The 6,189-nt window shown below is 39.6% G+C and overlaps 1 pseudogene; it reads right to left on the bottom strand.

The window, feature by feature from the left end:
- Positions 1 to 727: 727 nt before the first annotated feature.
- On the bottom strand, positions 728 to 1,330 carry LOC149189474 (pentatricopeptide repeat-containing protein At2g34400 pseudogene; annotated as a pseudogene).
- Between the last annotated feature and the right edge of the window lie 4,859 nt (positions 1,331 to 6,189).

Consider the following 6,189-nt stretch of genomic DNA (forward strand, 5'->3'; position numbering starts at 1 on the left):
TGACTACAAGCGGACAAAACACTAACAAAGCTTATGTGGTTGGGCTTAATACCAGTCTGTTGCATTTGCTGAAAAAGCGCAAGGGCATCCTTGCCATACCCATGCATTCCATGTGCAGAAATCAATGTACTCCATGAAACCACATCTCTTTTAGGCATTATGCCGAATAATCGGGACGCAAAGTCTATTCTTCCACATTTGGCATAGACGTCTATAAGGGAATTCCCCACAAAAATATCTGATTCAAACCCACGTTTAATAATGTATCCATGGATCCACAAACCCTGTTGCAAAGCTACCAAACTAGTAAATACTTGAAGCACATTCACAATGGTCGTAGAGTTTGGTTGCATTTTCACTAATTGCATTTTATTAAAAAGCATAAGGGCTTCTTTGGGATATCTGTTATGGGCATATCCAGAAATTATTATATTCCATGACGCAACATTTCTTGTAGACATTCTGTCAAAGAGGTTTTGTGCAACATCAATACCGCCAATCTTGGCAAACATGTCCATCAGAGAATTGGCCACAAAAACATCCGAGTCCAATCCTCTTTGAATGACATAGTCATGAATCAACTTACCCTGTTGCAAATCACCAAAACGGGTGCACGCTTGGAGCACACTGACCATTGTAACTGAATTGGGTACTACGTCCACCCTTTGCATTCTATCAAATAGTGACAGAGCTTCGTTGGCAAGTCCATTCTGTGCATAACCAGCAATCAGTGCACTCCAAGTGCACTCCAGGAGATGACATTTCTATCAAGCATTTTATCAAAGATTCGCTGTGCACTGTCTATACATCCACATTTTGCGTACATGTCTATAAGTGAATTTCGCAGGAAAACATCTGCTTCAAAACCACTCTTAATAGAATGGTTATGAAAAGACTTACCCGGTAGCAGAACGCCTAGATGGGTACATGCCTGGATCACACTCACCATATTAACCAAGTTGGCTTTCATCTCTACCAGCTGCATTTGATTGAAGAAACCTAATGCTTCCACTTCATGCCCATTCTGTGCATATCCAGTTATCATTGTATTCCATGAGACCACATCCTTTTCAGGTATTATGCCGAACACTCGGCGGGCATGCTCTACAACCCCGCATTTAACATACATATATATAAGGGAATTACTCACAAAAACATCCAACTCAGAGCCAGTTTTGACTATATGACCATGAATCTCTTTCCCCTCTTGCAGAGATAATAGCTCGGCACACGCCTTCAGTATAAAGGTGAAGGTGAAATTGTCGGGTTGTATACCGGCCTGCTGCATTTGGCAATATATTGCAAAGGCTTCCCCCCATGATCCATTCATGGCATACCCTCTGATCATCACATTCCATATGAAACATTTCGTTGGCGTATTTTGTCAAACACATTGCGTGCATCCTCTATGCAACTCCACAAGGAATACATGTTAATGATCTTGGAGCCCAGAAAGATGTTTTGCTCAAGACCAGTCGCGATAATTTGGGCATGGACTTTCTTTAGTGTTGTGATACTATTGCAAACCTGCAAGAGAGAAGCATATGTAAAGGAATCAGGTGACTTATCCAGGTGATGTAATCTATAGGTGATCCAGTGAATATCAGGATCACCATTTTGCTTGTGTAGCACGTTTAGAGCTGGAAGAGAATGACAGTTTATGTGATGGATAAAAGCATTATAATGAATAACAGAAATGATTCTGTAAAGATGTTTGTAATGTCTAAATTTGTTGTGGGGATCATACCGCCAGGGAAACAAAAGAGTTGACATTGTTGCTATTGAACATGTAGGCAAAGAAGATATAAATATAAATCGTAATGCAAAGTCGTTTTCGTTGATAAGGTTGACTCGTGAAGCATTTGCATTTTAATGGAAAACTGTGACTTGAGCTTTGCCCTTTTACAGAAAAATCTTAGCAGGAAATAGTAATTATTGCATTTGGTGCTGGGACTGGCCTCTCACTCTCCAACCAAAATGACTTGGCATGAAAACATAAATGATCAAGAAATAACAAATTTTTAATTATTGCGATCATTGTTCATCAAAAAGTTTCACTAAAGACAAAATGTTTTAGTAAAAATTTTTTTTTTTTTTACTTCTCACTAAAGTTGTTGGTAGATCTCTAATTGTAACTAAATATTAGCATTACATGTGAAGTATTCCCTATAGTGAGAAGGATGGCTCTTATCACATTCCCAGTTTGTTGATGATAGCCATTTTTATGAGTGAATCAACTATTTAGTGGATAAAAGAGTTTAAATTTATTTTGTTTATGGGTGAATCAACCATTTAGTGGGTAAAATAAGGAAAAATCTCAACTATTTTTCTTAACACTAGGGAAGATATTGAAATAACTATAGGAAGGTTCACAAATTTTCAAATAGACTCATTTCCTTCCAAATGCATACATCTACATTTATTTGAAAAACAAAATAGAGACATCTCTTGGGTGCCTCTTATTGAAAAATTGAGAGATAGTTTTTCTAGTTGGACCTACCACCATCTTTCTCTAGTGAGTCAAATTATTCTAGTTAAATCTATCCTACAAGTCATTGTTCTAGTTGAATCTATCCTACAAGTCATCATCTTTATTTGTTTTAGTCTTAGTGGCACCTTCAAAGGTCTTAGAATCCATTCAAAGAATATGAAAAAAATCCCATGGGAATGGACAAAGTAGGAAAGGAAGTGACCTCAAGCCACTTGGTTTAAGATTATTCATCCTCGTGATAAAGGAGGACTCAACATCTATCCTTCTAGAAGGATTGAACTCAACAATGTATAGGAAGGAACTATGGTTTTGGTTTGAAAACAAAAGGTGGTATTGTGTTGGTTGAAGAACAGAGATGCACTCCAAGGTAAAATATGGAGATCAAAGTATGCAAGGGGAGTAGAGTAAGATCATTTAATAAGAATGAACCAAATGTATCTAAGCTCCTTCCCGTGGGACAATGTAAGATGACACTTCACCCTCATTCAACAATAAAGCTTTTGGGACATTGAGGCAAGGGATGTAACCCATTTTGGGAATGATCTCTTGCACAAATGGATCCCTCTTTTAGTGGATCCAAATTATAACTCCATAAGGTAAGGTTTCAAGCTCTATAGATGGAATAAGGTTAAAAGCTACTTGGAGTATATCTATGAGGAAGACATTAATTGTTGGTGGAAGTGCAGGGATTATCGACCGTGGTCAACAACCCCAATATCTCTAGAAAAGAGCATGTTATAAGAGATCCTAAGAAATAATTATAGTGAATAGATGATATATCATTCTTAAATGGGGGATGTGGGGTGCAAGTATATATAAGGTCAAAAGGGCCTATGAACTTCAATAGTGCGGCTTGTGGGACCTAGAGAAGATATGAATCTAGAAATTAATATGGGGGGCTTATATGACCCAAAACTAAGGCCTTACTTTGGTTAGTAGCACCATAAAAGTCTTAACATGAAAGAAATTGAAGCATAGAGGCTATAAATGGCCTTATACATGTCCAAACTAGAAGGAAATAACTTAATGTCATCTCCTCAAGAATTGGGCACTTGCAACATATTTGTGGGAGATGGGTAGGTATATCCTCATTCAATTCCTAGAAGTAGGGGAAAATCTAGCAAAGTTTTTGGAAGCCCAACACCCATCTACCTTTACCAATAAAATAGCAAGTCATCTCTAGAAACCTTTCCAAGGCTTCTTCTAGAAAGAAAGAAGTGGAAGAACCCACAAGGGTGTACAAAGGGGCAAACAATAAATATGAAAAGAGAGAGAAAAAAACCAATGTGAAATAATGGTAGTTAGCAAATTAGGGAGTGGAGGAACTGAAATTGATAGAGAAAGAACATATATCATCCAAACCATTCACATTAACATGGAATTCAATCCTCAAATTACTTGTAACCCTCTGGTGGGCTCCAGTATTGTAGCAATAATGCTACAACTCCTGGAGCTCCCTATCTCTAATTTTATCAACCCGGTAGTTCGTACAAACTTGGAAGCGACGGTGTTGTATGCACAAGTACTAGCTCTTGTCGCAGCTATCACTTGGTCAGCTGGCACAAGTCCGCTAGGGCTCAAGCCAACTTCTATATGCTCTCAGAAGAAGCTTGCTAAATGATGGACGAAGGCTATCTTAAAGGAAACTAATCTATTTTGCAAAAATGAACTGAAAGCCAACAAAGCATGGAAACCCTAATAAACCCTAATTTGACTAGCTTGACCCTTACAATGCAAAAATGTGAATGAAACTTCTACCAATGATGCCATTACTTGCAGCGAGTTGAAATGCATGAATCTAAGCTACTTGCATCTGAAAAGACATGTTTTTGTATTTTTTGATTAAGTGGTTGGATTTATTGTGATGGTGCTTTTGATTAGGGTTTGACTGTGCAGGAGCGGTTCGAAGGGAAGGAAAGCATGGGAAAGGTTAGGGGGGCTAGGAGAGGTCCCAGGGGTTCCTTAGCATTAGTCTATAGAAGTCTACAATGTTTGGATGCTCGGAAACCAAGTTTGCAGGCTCCTACAGGATGTCTGCAGGGGATCCTACAGGAAACTCAGGGATTCTACAGAAAGTCTGTGAAATTCTACAGGATGTCCGACCGTGGGAGTTTTAGGTGGTGGTGAGGTGATGGAGTGGTATGGGTGGATAGGTAAGATTGAGATGGAGCTGGTGATGGCTCAGGGGCAGAGAAATATGGTGGAGGATGAGTGCATGGAGTTGGTTGGTGGATGGAAGGATGGGATCAACGAAAGGTCAAGATAATGGAGCTACGTGAATCATGGAAGATCTGGAAGGTATACGAGCTGAACAGAGGTCGATTAGGTGGCTTTAGGCGTGGTTGACAAGAAGAGGAAGGAAATGGAATGATGTGGAGCAGTGTAAATAAAACAAATTACTTATGAATGTCACCAAAAACGAGAACTCATTAACCTGAGCTACTTGTGATATAAACTCAATGAACAACAATGTAAATTGTGAAGGAAACTCGTGCATGGAAGTGGAATAAAGAAGTGTGATTCAATATCAAAAGTGCATGGATGGATCTTCAATGAAAATGACTAAGTTGCAGCTTGCATGGAAGTGAAAGACTGCGTTCTTTTTGGTGGTTTATATGGACTGCACCCCAATCCCTAAACAGAGATGGCAGTGAAGACACTAACAACCCTTTTCTTGGAGCTCCAGTGATTACAAACCTCCTATTCTGATCTAAACAACTGAAAGCAAAGTAACCATAAGCTAATCCTACTCAATCACATAAAAACTAAATCAGCAGACTGTAAATTCGAATTGCATGTCAAAGTAAAGAAACAAAGTGCTGGAACGAAAGGCAAATAACATTACAAAACAGAGGAGGTCTATTGCTCTCAGGTTGGGCCCTAACCTGAGAGCTATAGCTCCCTTAAAAACTCAGAATTAGATCCAAATCTGCTTGCCTTTATTCATAACCAAAAGTCTAATGTCATGCCAAAACTGGCTTACAAAGCAACAAAAACCGAGCTGTAACTCGTGCTCAGAGATTACAATAGTAATTCCAAAAGTCAAAAAGCTTCTAACAAAGGCTACGGCCTTCATATTTATATAAAATGAGGATCAAGCTGGTTGCCTTCATTTGTGGAGCTTGGCTATCCAACTGAAAGTCAAACTGCTGATCCTGTAGAACGTGTTGGCTGCCTTTAAGCTCGGTGGGGAGAGCTGTTAGAGCTCAGAGTTAAGGTGAAAAGCACGAGGGAAGTCATTTAAAGCTGTAGACAACCTCCCTATAAACATGCAATGCCACCTTTGCTGTCTCCTTGTCTCCTTTTGCGTGGTCTTTTGCTATCTTTAATGCCAAGAACCTGAAATCATCATGTATTAGACACATAGATATAATGTCTGCCCTTCTTCCTACAAACAACACGAATATACTAAGAAATGAATGCATAAGTGGTAAAAGATGAATGGTTGAACAAGGTAAGTGGCCAATATGAGCCCAAATTGTACCAAAAATTGGGGCTCATCATCACCCCCCAGCTGAAATATTTGCTCATCCTTGAGCAACTTTGCTCAGGCTCCTCGTCCTTGGCCGAGAACTAGAGCCCGGAGCATGCTCTTCCTTTCCTGTTTTTGGTGGCCCTGCCTTTTCTGCCCCTGGTGGTGACGAGGGTGGCGCTTCTTCCCTCTTTTCCATTTCCTTGAGCCGGGCTTCGGAAGGCGA

Source organism: Pinus tabuliformis, chromosome 3_1, assembly GCF_031772625.1.
Source record: "Pinus tabuliformis cultivar Carrire ecotype Pingquan chromosome 3_1, CPIR1, whole genome shotgun sequence".
Classification (NCBI taxonomy): domain Eukaryota; kingdom Viridiplantae; phylum Streptophyta; class Pinopsida; order Pinales; family Pinaceae; genus Pinus; species Pinus tabuliformis.